The sequence below is a fragment of the Diplotaxodon limnothrissa genome, linkage group LG23, assembly GCF_057381915.1.
Source record: "Diplotaxodon limnothrissa isolate DT_005_m linkage group LG23, D_limnothrissa_male_GT1.1, whole genome shotgun sequence".
Classification (NCBI taxonomy): Eukaryota; Metazoa; Chordata; class Actinopteri; order Cichliformes; family Cichlidae; genus Diplotaxodon; species Diplotaxodon limnothrissa.
This window is the reverse complement of record NC_140617.1, coordinates 22,123,237-22,141,549: the sequence shown is the minus strand read 5'-3', so window position 1 is coordinate 22,141,549 and position 18,313 is coordinate 22,123,237. Positions and strand designations below refer to the sequence as shown.

At 43.6% G+C, this 18,313-nt stretch overlaps 1 pseudogene; it reads right to left on the bottom strand.

The window, feature by feature from the left end:
- Positions 1–2,797: 2,797 nt before the first annotated feature.
- On the bottom strand, positions 2,798–16,538 carry LOC146608009 (prolactin receptor-like; annotated as a pseudogene).
- Positions 16,539–18,313: the final 1,775 nt, after the last annotated feature.

Here is an 18,313-nt window from a genome sequence, read left to right as displayed (position 1 = left end):
ACAGTCTGGGTATTTAACCTCAACTCTGGTGTCGGTGCCCGTCTCTCAATTTTAAATGCATGAAGATATTGAGGGTTCTCGGGAGGGACCATGCTGACACCGGCTGCTCTCTGGCAGGAAGAACCATGCCTCTTCTATGTTTTAAATACACTTTAGAACAGCATGCAGCAGCACCACATATGAGCGGGAAGAGGGAGACATGGGGTCTTCACACTCCCGTTCTCTGTTTATCATCGGGACGGAGGGGCTGGGAGGAAGAGTTGGCCGTCTGATGGGGGTCTGGTGGGGGGTCTCCCTGCTGCTCCGGGACCGGGGGTGGTCTGCTTGTCTCCACCCCAGGAAAAAGGCTAAAATCTCCTGGGTCTGGGTACCATCACCCCTCGGGGGTGGTGGTGCCTGGACCTGGGATATAGAGCATGTTTGGAGAGGGTGTGTACAGTGTCCATTTATGTTTGTTTCTACTTTGGGCGAGTGATGAGTATTTGTATGGGGATGGGGGGCCCTTGGACCTTGGGCCTCTGCGCCTGGGGCTTGGTGCACTGTGGCGTGGCTGGATGCCAGCAGAGCTCACAGGCACATCACCACAGCTCCCTCTGGCTTCTGCTCCGTGGCTTCTGGGTGACCCCTTGTCTTGGGCTCTCCTTAGCTCTTTCCAGGAGAGTGGCACGGTTGCACCTCTGATGGTACTTCTTGGGCTCTCACGCTCTGGGGGCCTCTGAAAGTCTGGGGCCTGGATCTCCTCCATGCCTGCTTCATGCCCTTGGGGACGGGGCTATGGTTCCCCACACCCTCTAGCAGATTACATGAAGAAAACCTTTTGAATGCAATACAATACAATACCTGAAAATGCAGGTGCTCATAGACACACACTATATCTTTCTTGGCTGCTACCTCAAAGCACACTGTGCGCTGTTGGTTGCACATACACAACTGTTCTACTATATTAATGTTTAGCTGCCAATGGACTTGAGGAGTAAATAATAAAAGGCCAAATGTCTGTAACTGAGGATTCTGTCTCAGTGATTTATAGCTGTAACGTGTTGGGTAAATCATGTTCATGTTGCATGATCACAGTCCGCTTCAGGACCTGACAAAAGTTGATTAAGAATTAAGACCAGGTTTACTTTAAGAAGTAAGATCAGAGCATTATTATTTTTAACTGTTTGGCCTCACATACTGAAGAGCACCAACAGGACAGACTTACCTTTAAGCCTCACCAGTGTCCAGAGTAATTAATCAAATTCAGCTCAATGTACAGTTATGTTTTTTTTACTCTATTACTTCAGCCTGATTTAAGTGTGACTGATCTTTTTATTATACATTTAAAAAAAAGTTTTGTTCTATGCTTTATAGATTTTATAGAATATTTGTTTACAATGATTTATTTGCATCACACCAATCACATGTAACAAACACAGCATATTTCATGCCAGAAATAAAAGGTCAAACATTCTGGAAAATTATTCTGAAGTGAAACAAACCTTATTTCATGGCAGAATCATAACTAATGCACTTTTGTCAGTTATTTCAGCTCCTAAACAGTGGCCGGAGGAAAGAATTGGCAGAATAATGTGGCACATGTTAGAGAGGTTTCCTTGTAGATACTCTGTACAAATATTAAAACCATTAAAATCATAGAATTATTAACACCTGTTTTGAATTTCCCCAAAAAAGACAAGAATGATCACAAAAGCAAATCAAATATAGACCAGAGTCATCCAGCTACATATAGATCACTATCTTTCATAGATACCGATATTAAAAAACACCGTGTTTAGAAAAAGTCATTCCAGCACTCAATAAAACACACACACACATTCCTCCCCATCCCCATGTGCCTCCTACTTTCCGCTCCACCACACCCACCCACACATGCAGAGCCTTGGGGTGCAGGTGTGTCACCAGGGTGGAGGGGAGGCATTCCTCAGCACACACAACACACATTCCCATACCGAGTTTTTCACTGAGATGAGACAAAACCTCACAGCAATCATTAAATAATGGATGAATTGTATTTCGTATGCATTATTTATTAATCGAAGAAGAGTTCAGTCTTTTTTTTATTACACAAAGGTTTTCTCACATTGTTTTTGATCAGTTTGTTATTTGATGATATAAAAAGTACACACAAATTATATACACAACGTTAGCGCAAAATAACCACAGACCAGCTTTTATACACGCTCTCTACTTTCCTCTGCATCTGGAGGGCTGTGTTGACGGAGCTCATGCTCCAAGTTGACTCTCCTCTATCACATTTATCTTCACAAAAACAGACTGAACATCCAAATGATGTTTACCAAAGCAAAGGTAAAATAATTCCTGCTTATTAACCACAAAATATCTTCACTGATGACCTGACTGACCTTGTCCTCCAGAGCTACCCTCTGGGTATCGTTTCTAACTGAATTCTCTGTCACACCAGTGCTGCTGACTGCGGGTGGATGTGCAGATATCCCTTATGTATTTTCCCATGGTTGTTTTTCTGCAGTCGCCTCACACTCCAACTCACACTCACCGTACATCATATGCAATCACAGATGCATTTCATCTAATACTCTGTGTCAGTTTTCGCTTCTCTTGTTCTTTGTTCATCCTTAAATGTTTTCTCTGAGTGGCCGGAATTTGTGGGGGTTTTTCTTTTTTTAAATTAAACAAATAAGCAAAGAAATAAGGAACAGGATCTGATTCCAGTCAAACCAGCAGGATACAGCAGATTTCACTTTGCATATGTTAAAAGTCTGCATGTTGGATGCATTCCTGTTTTTTTGAAGTATATGGATCTACTGCTTGTCAGTCAGCCACTGTTGTCAACAGTAACAGGCAGCACAGGGACAGCTGCCTCATTCCTCTCAGAGTCATCCCCATCATTCTTCTTCTCTTCCTTCCCCTTAGCTTCTAAACCAACCCTCAGAAAAGATGCCAAGCACGGCACTAGATGCACCTCGCCACTTTCCTTTAAGAGCTGGACACAAGTGTAGAAGTTTTGTGGTGAGTGGCTGGTGCTGAAAGTGAGTTCTGGGACCAGGACAGTATTGGGACCGCAGGAATATTGCATCATGCTGTAGTCAGTCCCGGGCAGTGATACGATCTTCAGCATCGGCCATGGAGAAGGAATACTCCGAGGTTTGGTGAAGGCTTCAGTGGGAGAAGAGCTGTAAGGCGGCACACTCTGCACAATCAATGTAGGGTTTGGAGCCGTGAGCTGATGGTGGGCGGACACTTGGGTGCCGGGTTGCAGGGAACTAGTAAGGTGTCCCTCTCTGATTCTGTAGGGTTGCGTGGGTCGCTGTTGTCCTTTGGTGTGTTTAGATAGAGGTCATTGGCACTCACATGGTCCCAGACGTCCTCGGAGGAGCTTGGAGGCCTGTAGCTGTGGAAGTTACTGAACTGACAATTGATTTCATCCAAGTTCCCCTTCTATGGATGGAGGTGGGGGTGGGAGGAGGAATGAAAGACAAAATTGAAAAAGTAATGAAAATTAAGATACGGAAGAAAGTGGGAAAAGAGGAAGAACAATAATCTTAAAGGAAATTACAGGAAGACAAAGTGATAAAATAAGAGGAGAATGGAGCAGGGAAAAACATATATGGAGTGAGGCATGAGAATTAAAAAAGAAGCGTCCTGATGCATGCTCAATCATCCAGGTAAGTAAATCCCAAAAAGTTGATTCTGTTCATCTGGACGTAGCGTTTTCAGTGGGAGAAACATTTCGTCACTCATCCAAGTCACTTCTTCAGTCTGAGCTGACTGCAGGTTTCCCCAATCGTATAAAAAGTATATTTGCATAATGACTGAAACCAACCCACTGAAGGAGCAATGGATCAGTATTTAACTCATTCACTGCCATTGACGTCTATAGCCGTCAATTGCAGTGAATGAGTCAATGGGTTTAACTCATTCACTGCCAATGGCTGGCAGTGAATGAGTTAAGGTTTGACTCTCATCATCCACTGGAGCATAAACTGGATGTCATCAGGACGCTACAACACAGAGCGAACACCATCCCCACAGACACAGCGGCCAGGAAAGCAGAAGAACATCAAGAAGGCCCTGAGTAAAAGTTGCTATCCAAGCTGGATATTTATGAAAGCTGGGAAGGCGCCAAAAGAAAGCTCCAGCTGATCCAGGACAGAAGGACAACTGCTGACTAAGCGAAAACCTGTAGGGATCCCGAGTATCGGAACAGTTGAGATGCATTTTTTCTAAACACCGTGTTTCTGTGGCTTTTAAATCCCAAAATACGCTGCGCCAAAAATTGGCCCACCCCAAGGATCGGGTCCCCCGACACAAACAGCACAGAAGAGCTACCTCGTCAGGCCAGGACTCTGCAGTCTATTTACACCTACAGGCCAGTGGACACTCTTTCAAGGATGAGGATGTACACATCCTGGACAGGGAGGAACAGTCAGGGAGGCCATTTACGTGAAAAGGGAAAGACCATCTCTGAATCAAGGAGGGGGCCTAAGTGTCCATCTTTCACCATCTTACAATGCTGTGATTGCAGCCATTCCCCAACTCTCTGTGAATGGTACTCATGGCCATTGATCAGTGGGCTTTGGTCAGTGGTTGTTCATCAATGGTCATGAGAATTTGCATAATTATGATTAAGGAACTGACCTCCCAGCCCATTGTTCCTTCAGTGGGCTGGTTTCAGTCATTATGCAAATGTACTGTTTATAAGATTTGGGGAAACCTGCAGTCAGCTGAGACTGAAGAAGTCACTTGGATGAGTGACGAAACATTTCTCCCACAAAATGCTACGTCCAGATGAACAGAATCAACTTTTTGGGATAAGAAAGGAGAGAGAGATGAGGGAGGATATGGGGAAACAAATTAGCCTTAAAATGTAAATATAAAATTAAGCAAGAGGACATGGGAAAATTATGGAAAAGAAAGAAAAGGGCAACAAAACACAGGGAAAAATTGGACTTGACAATACAATTAGAAAAAGGGGGGAGAAGAGATTTAAAAAAGAGACAAATGGAGGGAAGAAAAGAAAGGAGCAGAAGTACAAGGTCAGAACAAATGGCTTAAACCCTGAAAGCAGCGCTGCACGCAGGCAAGTTACCTTCAAAAGCACGGGGTCAATGCCAATAATCTGTGATTTTGGAATGGCCGGCAGGAAGAACTCTTTTATTCTGAAGGTGAACGCAGACAGGGAGGAGGGTTGAAAATAGCAAAAATGAAAACAAAAACACACAACACATTCATCCTCCAACACTGTGACTGTGTGACAGCAGTAACTTCTGCTAACTGAGGTTCTAAGGGTTCTAAATAAGGTCATTGTAATGTTATAGCCATTATAGAGATCAAGGTAAGACCAAAACCAAGTTAATGACTAGCATTTGATACAAAGTCAGCAAGTAATTTTATTTTGAAGGAAAGATGTGTTTTTTCTCACCTCTTGGTCTGTAGAACAAGACTAAAGGCGATAACAAGCAGAGCCAGAACACCAACTCCAGTCTCCAGAATCAGCACCAACAGTTTACCTGCACAGGTAAAACACATTTACTCAGCTTCTGTTTCCTGCTCTCCATCAGCTTTATGACACAGTGACACATTTAACTGGAAAAGTTACAGTTCTTATAGAGATTCTGTGTGTAAGAAGCTGTCATTTTTTATTATTATTTTAGCATCTATAATGCATGTAACAGAAATGTGCTTAATGCAGTTACATAACTTATCTTTTATTAGTCTGCAGGATTAATGTCTTCTGTCGAGCTCTACATGTTTGACACATCTGTTCTTTCCTGCCACAGCACAGCTGTCATGGACTTTGTGTTCAAAGGATTTTGTTTTAGGTGATTAATGTCTAAAAATTCTGTGCACAAAATGCAAAGGGATTTTACGCCTGCTTAATAAATTTTAGTTAAGCACTATCATAAAAAAGTGCCTACATCTTTTTTATGCATAGCCAAATTGGTTTTACATGGACATAATGAGAAAAAATATCAGAAATTTATAAAAACCAAACATTAAAAGTAGAAAGACAACTGTATTCACTACAATTAAAACTAAAATAATGGTAACAAATAAAAACAACTTACTAATCATCAAAAAGTATGTAAATCAGCACCATATTGCCATCTGCCTGCTGACATACCTGCAGACGGTTTTGGGGGGATGCTCATCACCAGCGTGGTGCTCCAGTCACTCCACAGCTTGGAGTGCTGCGCACGGCAACGAACTCGGACCACGTAGTCGTCAACAGAGAGTCCAAGCAGCTCCACCTGAGGCTCACGCAGAGGATACTTCACCTGCAAACAGATAGCATGTTCTATGACATGCAGACTATAATGAACTACTTTATTCTTGAAAATATGTCAGCAGAAAAGTAAAGAATTCAGTCTAATGAATACATTTTTTTAAAAATCTAAGTTTTTCATTCTCTCTTTTTCAAAGTCTTAGTCTCTCACAGTTCGGGGTTTCTTTTGTATTTTGCTTATTTTTTGTTTTATTTTATGATGCTGAGTTTGGGGTTTTTGTCTGTATGTTATTGAGAGTTTTTTGTTTGTTTGTTTGTTTGTTTGTTTGTTTGTATTTTATTGTTTTTGTGATGTTTCTTTATACTTGTGTTTGTTGATTTTTGTGGTATTGTGACTGTGATTGTCAGTTTTGTGATATGTTATGTATTCTGTTTTGGTTTATTTTTACTCTTCAAGACTCACAGATCTTCCTCTGTCTAACCTTTGTTGTTTCTTTTATTATTCCTCCTTTTTCTCCTTGAGACTTTGTTCATCGAGTTAAACATGCTCACTTTTTTCACACAGCACTGATCACAGTTTTTAGAACTTTGATCTTTATACATAGTTGTGCTTATCATCTTCTGTGCAGATGTTACTGTAGAATACCCAACATCTTCCTCACAGCCGCATCCTGACTTCAGTGAGCTACAGTAAACTCTTATTCATCCGACACCAGAGTTAGAGTCAATGAAATTACTGTCATCTCACATCTGAATGGGTTTTCTGCACAAATGCAGAAATGAATACGTTGAAGACTAATTTAACCAGATACAAATACAGAAAGGGCTCAAATGTTATGTTTTATATTTTAATGTTTCTTTTAGCATATTTAAAACCTTAAATATCTGCTGAAAACACCTTAAGCCTCTTAACCCAGATCTTAAATATAAATCTTACTTAAGAAATAGCAACATCAGCTCTGACGTTCCTTGATTGAATAATCAGATTAAATTTAAAGTCCAATCTCTGCCCCTCCTGGAATCGCTACCTTATCGTGGTGGAGGGGTTTGTGTGTCACAGGGATCCCAGGGGCTATGTTGTCTGGGGGCTTTTGCCCCGTGGTAGGGTCTCCCATGGCAAATTGGCCCTGGGTGAGGGACCAGACAAAGAGCGATTCATAAGACCCTTATGAAAAGGACACCGAGGGAACAGTTTACCCTGCCCGGGATAGGGTTACCGGGGCCCCGCCCTGGAGCCAGGCCCGGGGAGGGTGCCCGAGGGCGAGCGTCTGGTGGCCGGGCCTTAGTCCATGGGGCCCGGCCGGGCACAGCCCGAAGAGGAGACATGGGCCCATCCTCCCGCAGGCCCACCACCCGCAGGAGGCGCCATAGGGGTCGGGTGCATTGTGTGCCGGGTGGCGGCCAGGAGCGGAGGCCCTGGCGGACTGACCCCCGGCTGCCAAGACTGGCAATAGGGACATGGAATGTCACATCTCTGGTGGGGAAGGAGCCTGAGTTAGTGCGTGAGGTTGAGAGGTACCGGCTAGATATAGTCGGGCTCACCTCTACACATGGCTGGGGCTCTGGAACCAGTCTCCTGGAGAGGGGCTGGACTCTGTCTCAGTCTGGAGTTGCCCCTGGTGAGAGGCGGCGGGCTGGGGTGGGTATCCTAGTATCCCCTCGGCTTGCTGCTGGTACGTTGGGGTTTTTCCTGGTGGACGAGAGGGTTTGTTCCCTGCGCCTTAGGGTCGGGGAACGGGTCCTGACTGTCATCTGCGCGTATGCGCCGAGTGGCAGTTCAGAGTACCCAGCCTTCTTAGAGTCCCTGGGCGGGGTGCTGGAGGGTGCTCCACCTGGAGACTCTGTTGTCCTGCTGGGAGACTTCAATGCTCACGTGGGTAACGACAGCGAGACCTGGAGGGGCGTGATTGGGAGGAATGGCCTCCCTGATCTGAACCCGAGCGGTGCTCTGTTATTGGACTTCTGTGCTAATCACAGTTTGGCCATAACGAACACCCTGTTCGAACATAAGAGTGTCCATAAGTGCACGTGGCACCAGGACGCTCTAGGCCGTAGGTCGATGATTGATTTTGTAATCGTATCAGCAGACCTGCGACCATATGTTCTGGACACTCGGGTAAAGAGAGGGGCTGAGCTGTCAACTGATCACCACCTGGTGGTGAGTTGGATCAGGTGGCGGGGGAAGACGCTGGACAGACCTGGTGCACCTAAACGCGTAGTGAGGGTGTACTGGGAACGTCTAGCAGAGGCCCCAGTCCGCGAGATCTTCAACGCACACCTCCGGCAGAGCTTCAACAGCATTCCGAGGGAGACTGGGGACATTGAGTCCGAATGGACCATGTTCAGCGTCTCCATTGCCGAAGCTGCTGCATTGAGCTGCGGCCGCAAGGTGGTTGGTGCCTGCCGTGGTGCTAATCCCCGAACCAAATGGTGGACACCAGAGGTGAAGGGAGCCACCAGGCTGAAGAAGGAGTCCTATCGGGCTTGGTTAGCCTGTGGGACTCCGGAGGCAGCCGACAGGTATCGACATGCCAAGCGGAATGCGGCTCGGGCAGTGGCTGAAGCAAAAACTCGGGTGTGGGAGGAGTTCGGAGAGGCCATGGAAAAAGACTTTCGGACTGCCTCGAAGAGATTCTGGCAAACCGTCAGACGTCTCAGGAGGGGAAAGCGGTGCTCTACCTGCACTGTGTATAGTGCTGGCGGAGCGCTGCTGACGTCGACTGAGAAAATTGTCAGGCGGTGGAAGGAATACTTCGAGGACCTCCTTAATCCCACTGACACGTCTTCCGAGGAGGAAGCAGAGTCTGGGGATGAGGGGAATGACCCGCCAATTTCCGGGGGCGAGGTCACTGAGGCAGTTAAACAACTCCTTGGTGGCAGAGCCCCTGGTGTTGATGAGGTCCGCCCCGAGTTCCTGAAGGCTCTGGACGTTGTAGGGCTGTCCTGGTTGACACGCCTCTGCAATGTTGCGTGGAGATCAGGGGCAGTACCTGTGGACTGGCAGACCGGGGTGGTGGTCCCCATCTTTAAGAAAGGGGACCGGAGGGTGTGTTCCAACTACAGGGGGATCACACTCCTCAGCCTCCCTGGGAAAGTCTATGCCAGGGTGCTGGAAAGGAGAGTTCGTCCGTTAGTCGAACCTCGGATACAGGAGGAACAATGCGGTTTTCGTCCTGGTCGCGGAACACTGGACCAGCTCTTTATCCTCTCCAGGATACTTGAGGGTGCATGGGAGTTTGCCCAACCAGTCTACATGTGTTTTGTGGACTTGGAGAAGGCATTCGACCGTGTCCCTCGGGGTGTCCTGTGGGAGGTGTTGCGGGAATATGGGGTGTCTGGCCCATTGCTACGGGCCATTCGATCCCTATACAACCGTTGCAAGAGCTTGGTTCGCATTGCCGGCAATAAGTCGGACTCGTTCCCGGTGGGTGATGGGCTCCGCCAGGGCTGCCCTTTGTCTCCGGTTCTGTTCATAATTTTTATGGACAGGATTTCTAGGCGCAGCCAAGTGGCGGAGGGCTTTCGCTTTGGTGGCCTCAGAATCTCATCTCTGATTTTTGCAGATGATGTGGTTCTGTTGGCTTCATCGGGTGAGGGCCTCCAGCTCGCACTGGAACGGTTCGCAGCCGAGTGTGAAGCAGCGGGCATGAGGATCAGCACCTCCAAATCTGAGGCCATGGTTCTCAGCCGGAAAAGGGTGGAGTGCCCACTCCGGGTCGGGGATGAGTTCCTGCCCCAAGTGGAGGAGTTCAAGTATCTCGGGGTCTTGTTCGCGAGTGATGGGAGAAGGGAGCCGGAGATCGACAGACGGATTGGGGCTGCAGCTGCAGTAATGCGGACGCTGCACCGGTCCGTCGTGGTGAAGAGGGAGCTGAGTGTAAAAGCGAAGCTCTCAATTTACCGGTCGATCTACGTCCCTACCCTCACCTATGGCCACGAGCTGTGGGTAGTGACCGAAAGAACGAGATCGCGGATACAAGCGGCAGAAATGAGCTTCCTCCGAAGGGTGGCTGGCCTCTCCCTTAGAGATGGGGTGAGAAGTTCGGCCATCCGGGAGGGGCTCAGAGTAGAGCAGCTGCTGCTCCACATCGAAAGGAGCCAGCTGAGGTGGTTCGGGCATCTGACAAGGATGCCCCCTGGGCGCCTCCTGGGTGAGGTGTTCCAGGCATGTCCCACCGGGAGGAGGCCCCGGGGCAGACCCAGGACACGCTGGAGAGATTATATCTCTCGGCTGGCCTGGGAACGCCTTGGTATTCCCCCGGATAAGCTGGAGGAGGTGGCTGGGGAGAGGGAGGTCTGGGCCTCTTTGCTTAGGCTGCTGCCCCCGCGACCCGGCCCCGTACAAACCGGATGAAGATGGATGGTCCAATCTCTGGTCTCACAGTATAAATTTAAATTTATACCCATTAGAAATACCTGCTTTTACCTATAGACACCACCTATGAACCTGAATAATGTACCCTCTAACCACAAAGACAATGTTTTTGTAATACACTATATTTAGTGTATTTGTGTGTATATTTTACACTCAATATCACAATAATTATAAGTATTTGTGCAACAAATCTTCATAAATGACCAATTAAACGGCCAAATTTGACTCAAAATTTGACTCAAATGTTCATGTCCCCTGTGAATGTTCATGTCCCCTGTGGGACGTGAACATTTCTTTTCTCCCCTAAAGAACGTTACCAGAACAGGAAATGCAAGCGCCTTTACCCAAGTCCATTGTATTATTTTTATGACATAAGACTGCCACAGTAAAGAGAAGTCATATTTGTTCCTCTCCATGTTTTCTCCCCATACCTTCCAGTTGTCAGACTCTGTAACATGTCTGTACTGCAGCTCATAGACCAGTGTGATCCAACCATACTGCACGTGGCCGGGCACCGGGTAGGTCCAGGAAATCAACGCGTTTTGGCCCATTTCATCGCTGCCTGCATTTGTCAAGTTGTAAGTCACGTTGACTGGAATTTCAGTCTGAACTGTTAAACACACACAAAATGTGTTTTGAAACATTAGCTGTGTGTCAGTAAATAGTTCTAGTTTCTATTTCCTGTCTTTGGTGCTCAGGAAAACAAAAAAAGAACATCTATAATGAGACGACAAATTTTGATGCTAATGTTGAAACTCCAGCTTTCTCCTGCCGATGCTTCCAGACATCCATCCTTGTTGAGACTTTTTCTAACTGCAGAGTCATGAACTTTAACATGTAACATGCTACATGAGGCCTGTAGATTCTTAGAGGTAGCTCTTTGTTTTTCTGCAGCTTTTCTGAGCTGTCCACTCTTGGCATGATTGGCAGCAGTTTCTAAGATCATTGTTGATGTCTGTCCTCTTTGGCTTTATGTGAACACACACCTGAATCATCCAGATCAAAAAACTGCAAAACCACTACTTTTACAGAGGTGCTCACATTTTGTGATCATCAGTTAGTCAAGTGATTTTTCACCTGGCTTCTACTTGTCCTCTAAATTCCTATGGAAGCAGTAAGAGTGTGCATAGTTTTTCCACACACTGCTTCTGCATTTTGGATTATTTTTTGTCAAATTAATAGTGTCAATGTCTAATATGATATAGTTCATCTGAGGTTGTATTGAAAAAAATCATCCCCCGGCTTCCAGTGTTGCTATAAAGTTTGCGATTTGGAGTTTAAAAATAGTCAAATAGTTAAATAGTCAGATATAATGATAAAAGAGGTGACCGGCTAAAACACATGTGCATAGTTTACTCCCAAGGCTAATTTAGAGCAAGGAAAAATCCTACCACTCACTAATACCTAAAGGTCACTAAAGGTCTGCTTGCACTAAAAACATATCAGATGTGTTTTTTTGGGGGGGGACAGTCATGGATATGCAGACAATTATACATGGATCACGGTGACAGTAAAGAAAAGTTAAAGACACACACAGGAGCACAGATTTTTTAGCTGGTTGGCGGAGCATGAGGACTCGTTTCTGGTTTAATTAATTTATAGCCTCGAACTTACTCTTTTTTCATCTGTTTTCTTTGTATCATTTTGTTCTTCAGTAAATAAGCAATAACAAGGAGAAATTTGCACTAATATCTGATTCAATTCAGAATCAAACTCAGAACAGAACCGCTTTGGTTTGTTTTTTGGGTTTTTTTTTTTGTTGTTTTTTTGCTAAATAACAAACCAAAAACTAACTACAAAAAAGAAACTGAATTTTGTGTTATGGAGTAATGGAGGTAGTTTGAATCAGTATTGATAAGCCAATATCATCTCCATCTTTACCTATTTCTGCCACATCCAGGCAGTGCTGCTGGGAGGTGTAGTTTCTGTGGGTGGTTATGGCAATCACGGTCAAACAGTACACCGTCCATATAGACGTATGGCTGCTGTCGAAGTGGCAGCTGTTGGGGCCGCCAGTCACATAGTCTGGACATTCAAGGTTGGGTTCCTGCCTTCAAAAAAATCAAAGAAAAAACACATTTAGATAAACACTAACACACAAAAAGGAAATCAGTAAATTAACACTGGACATTTTTTTATACAATACCTTTCTTTTGTTTTGTTTTTTTTCACACTTTTTGTTTAACTTCTAAGCAGGTCTGCAGAGTTTAGTGGTGTTAGACAATTTGATATATAGCCATCATGAAGCCATTGTTGTAGCTTCACTCTGCAGTTCAGAGATCCACCCAGAGTCCTGAAGAACTGTTTACAACCAAAAGAAAAACAAGGAATCCCACAACAGATGGTCTCACTCCTGAGGACCTGAGGTTAATTTGTCTGAGACTGAAGTGATGCTCAGAGACGTTTTCCATCATACCTCAATACGAAGACTAAACCAAGTCGCCACCTGGTTTTCCCAACCTCTAAAACCAACTTAAAACCAGTTTCAGAACTAGTCCAAAGACAATGTCAAATCATATTCCAAATGCAAGAATGTCAAGGAACCTGTCTTTAAGTTTCCAAACTTTTGTATATGGAGCATAATCCCAAAATTGTGTTTAGCCTCATTGACATGCAGCACAAACATCAGTGGTGAGGTGTGCCTGCAGAGTGTAATCTCCCTCTCTGAGCTGTGACTTTATTCCTAGTTGCTTTGCTGTTTGGTGAAATTTTGTCTTTTATTTGTCAGATAATCACTGATCTACATTTGTTTTCCCAAACAAGCACTGGTGGGTGCGCTGAAGCCACGTGGAAGTCAAAAGCACAATCCAATTTCTCCTGATTAGTGGAAGTGTTTTCTTTGCTGTGGCTGCCATCTGGGCCAGCTGGCATCTGTTTGAGGCCACATCTGCGTTCAGGACTTCAGAGTAGCTAAAATGTGAACGCTTCCCAGTGACACGAAGCACGAGAAATCAAACTGCACAAACTCACCTGACCCAGAAACTTCAGTGTGCTGCTGATCTGGGGCTTCTTTTATAGTTTCACAAGGCTAAAACAAGGCTCTTATTGTTTGTTATGGACTCTGGCAGATGCCAGTGCTTCTCACTGGGCTCTCCTCTCAGAAATCTGTGCCCAGTCTTCAGTGAACTAATATTGCTGTCTAGCCTCCACTTTCCTTGTCTGGATCCTTACTCCCCTGTTCCTCATTTGCTGTTCCATGGAGTCCAGTGCTGCCTCCAGCTCTTGCTTCTGCTTAGCCACACCTCTAACCTGTACTCAAAGGACTTACCTGGATACATCCAGATTCCTGCTCTGCTCGGAAAACCTCCTCCCTAAACTGAAACCTCTCTATTCACAGGTAAGGCTATTTCCATCACTTACTCCACAATCACATCTACACGAGCTTGCCTCCACCTAACCTTCTCCTCTCCTCCCCATCACAGATCTCCCAGCTGTTTGTCTTTGCTCAAACTCTGCACCAGTTTTCAGTACGTCATTAGTTGTCTTTTCAATAAACCTTTTATTTAAAGAGTTTGAATTCTGAGTCCTAACCTGCCAGCATGACATGTATAAAAATCTCTAGGGAAGTTTGATTAAAACACATTTAAAATTTATACCCCAGAATAAGTTTTGACTTTGACATAGCGGGTTTATGCCTCTTGCATCTTTGCTTTTGTGGAGCATTTCCATTGAGTTCAGTTCAGAATTTTGGAGAGCCACATTTGTCAGTTGGTATAATATCCTGCCATCCCTGTAGGATGTATTTTTGTATATTTCTATGTATTTTTTACAATGTGGGCTAGTTTTACTTATAAAATATTTTTAATGTGCAGTGTTCATACTCTGTAGAGTAGGTGAGGATGTGGGTGACTTGCTCGCCATCTGTCAGGTTGCTGAGTGGATGCCACCAGCAGGTGAAGTCCTCCATGTTGGGCGAGCGGCAGAAGTAGATGTGAGGCATCACTGTGGGGCCACCGGTCGCCTCTGTGGAGTCAGACACAGGTGGAGTTACAAGCAGCATGATGCAGTAACACTCTCTGCCAATTATTCATATTTTGCTTCCAAGAAAGATCCTGGGAGGTTTTATTTTAGATTTATCTTGTTACTTGCAGTTGCAATACTTTTTAGTTGTTTTTTGATTCTGATGGAGTAACTTTGTATTATCAAAAAGTGGAAAAATGTTAATTTCTCTTACTGTTATCTCATTTTGTGTCAATTTATCCTCCTTTTAATCTAATCCCTTTTGATTATCCAGCCTTTTTTATTTCAGGCGTCCACTTTTTGTTTAATGAAGCAATGAGGCAGAAATCCCCTGCCTCCAAAAAAACAAGTAAATCACAGTGTTATAATTGTAAAAATTTAAAGTATGCTACACAGATTCTTAAATATAGGATTAGAGGTTGTGTATGAAAGGTTTCTGCAGTCACAGTGCTGTTAAATAATAATCAAAGCTCTGATAGTAACGGATGCACACAAACAGCAGAATGAAGTTTGTAACCAGAAGAAAAGTAACTTCTCTGATACTGCAGCACATCTTTACCCTCTGGAGCTCTTATCTAGTGGTTGCTGGTCAGGCTTTTGCTGCTCCTCTTCCCTCAGCTGTGGAACTCCTACAGAGTTTATGTAAAGATGGGCGTAGCTTTTGGTTTCTGGATGCTGTAGTTTGAATCCTTTTGGTTGCTGTTGTGTTGGTTTTATGGATCAAGAAGTAACGATATGTGTATGAAAGAGTGGAGTACTCAGTTATCAGCTAATCTATAAAATGTATGAATGCAACACCCAGACTGAGATACCTGCCAAGGAGTAACTTCTGTGTCCTGTTAAAGATTTATTACATAAAACATGGAGACTTTAAATATAATTTTGTGCTGGGTAACTGTTTCACTGAGTTAAAAAAACAAAAACAAAAAATATTTAGGCTTTTTACTCGAGTAAAAGTTACAATCCTAGTTAAATAGCTTAAAAGTAAACAAGCTCTTAGAATCAAAGTAATTCGTCTTGTGGGATTAATATAAGTGTCTATGTATCAGTCTTAGCTATAGAGAGCATTCTGTTTATGTAAAATGACCATTTCATATACATTAATGATCTATATGAAATGGTCATTTTACATAAACAGAATAACTTTACTGCTTTACAGCATAACTACCTCTAGGCAGTTTAATTCTTAGCAGGGCCTCAGTGTGGTGATTAATATAGTGAAACCCTGCGTGCCCATCAAGATGATGCCGTGGGAAGTGAGCAGTAATCCATTGGAAAATCTGTGGCGCTTCAGTCTGCAGCAGCAGGGAAAAAAGGGAAGGCCGTATGTTTGCATCCAGTATGCAGTTTTATGGCTTTTCCCTTTGATTTTCCCTCTGAGATTTCGCCAAAATGCTGGAATAGTTTGTAAATATAGTTTTGTATAGAATAGTTAGTACATAATTATTATATACTATGATTAGATAGTCTTTGCACTTTTAAAATGAAGAGCCACCAGTTGTTGTTCCACGATGCCTGTTGATACTAGTTTTTTACAAATTGGTGAAACTGCCTTTATTTGTGCAGGAGTTTCACACCCTGTGAGGTTCAAAGAGAAATTTCTAAAGAACAGAAAGAATGGAGGGATGACTTAAAATAATCATGCCCTGGATTGATGTGAATCCTGTCAGAGGATTTACAGTAATAAATTTTAAGAAACACATTTTTCCTTAAAAACGTTTTATTCCACTCAAATTAAACTGTTATAATTTCAGCACCATGGACCGCACACACAGTTTTTATGTTGATCTCATAAGCAGTCATCTTACACTTGACTTTTGAGTAGTGGACCTAACATGCAGAAAATAAAAAGAAATCACCAGTTTGAAAAACCGCCAGTCTTAAGCGGTTGCTCTCAGACTCACCATGGTCGTGTCTTTCTGTGTGAGCGATGTTCTTGGCGACGATGCTGCCATTGCTCACTGGAGGAAGCAGAAAGAACAGCAACCACAACATCTCAGATCTATCTGGTAACCTGTCAACACAAACAAATAAACATTCAAAGATGAAAACTGGAGAAAACGCCACTGAACCCCTAATGCTCTTAACACTCTTACTGTGATTTTTTACTGTGATTGAGTCTCAGTGTCCACTTGTGTCTGTGTCAGGCCAAGAGGCCAAGTACATCTAAGATTTTCTTAGGTTGTTTCAAGTTAGTGTTTGAAAGCTGTACTACCAACCAAAAGTCAAGAAATAACCTCACTACTAGACACTGGACACATAATATTGGCACCATGTTTTGAAATTTGAGGGCTTTTTGCCTATGTGTCAAGTAAGATACTGACCATTTCAAATCCAATCTGATGGGTTCATTTTACCACAGCCAATATTACATTACTTAAAATCACCTAACTTCTTAACTCAGACTTAATTATCACTCCAAATACTTTAAGTTGCTTTAAAAACATATCTTCTGTGCATTTAAAAAAAGAAACTTGGTGTATATTCCCTTTCAAATTCTGGATGATTTCCAAGCTGTTGTCTTTTGTTCTCCTCTGTAACCCTGACAACAGCTGCTGCTCATTAGCTCCAGCTTACATTCAGATCTTTCTAAAAGTTAATAACCCTGCAATGTTTCATGAACTAAAAAATATTTCTGAGAAAATATCATTGCCTTGACACCGACCTTTAGATTTCTGTGTTCAATCATTTCTATCAAAAACATCAGATATTAGAGGTTCTGTTGAAAGCTTATTATTTTAAACAGCTTAGTCCACTGAACTGCTTCCTCAGGCTGGGCATGTGCAAGAAGTCATAGATGCACATTTACACACACTGTTGAAGGACCAGGAGAGTGGACTTATTGATATGTTTTGGTAGTTTTCTCTGAAACCAACATAAGGGGCTGATGTCCCTCAGATAGAGGGGAAAATAGAGAAATAAAGTCAGTAATAAGCTGTTTGAATGTTGGATTTTCCTGAAGCTGTTGAAGACTGCTTATCTGCAGCTTCCTAGAATCAGCTAATCAGAGTCTAATTTGGTTCCTGGCCTGGCCACCTTTAATATTTCAGGAGTGGCAGTTACCTGCCATACAACTACAAACCTCTTTATTCCTGATGACCTGCACTGGCTGTGAAGTTTATTTCTCTTTGCAAATTGTAGAAAAACCACTGTATTTCCCTCAGCAGGTGGATGCGGCGGCATTAGACGTAGATGAGACTTTAAACCAGGAGTCTCGGACATTTTCCTTTGCTTTCTTCTCCTCTGTTTTATTTTTTTCCTTGTTTGTCTTTTTCCATCCTTACTCACTTTCCTTTTCATCACATTCCTCTTCCTTACACTCCTCCTCTTCTTTTTCCAACTTTTCCTTATTAATCTTTTCCTTCCTGTTTTCCTTCCTTCATTTTTAACTCATTTTTTTCCTCTCTGTGCTTGCCTCTTCCTTTTCATCCTTGCACCTTAAAATGTTCAACCTTTTCATCCATCATTTCACTGTCCCTCCTTATTTCTTCCCTTCCCTATTAAGTCCTCACTTTAACCCTTCATACTTGCTTTTCAGCAGTCCTTTTCCCTCCTGACCTTCTTTTCTGTCCTTACTCCTGCCCTGCTTCCATATAACCACTCCTGCTTATTTTGTTTCTTTACGTACTTTTACCCGTCTTTTCTTCTTCTTTATGTACTTTCGCTATTCATCCCATTGCCTCCCTTTTTCCTCTAAATCCCTTTTTTTACTACTCATTTTTATTCTCGTTTTTCAGTTTCCTCTGATCTGTCCCACTTCATTCACCTCT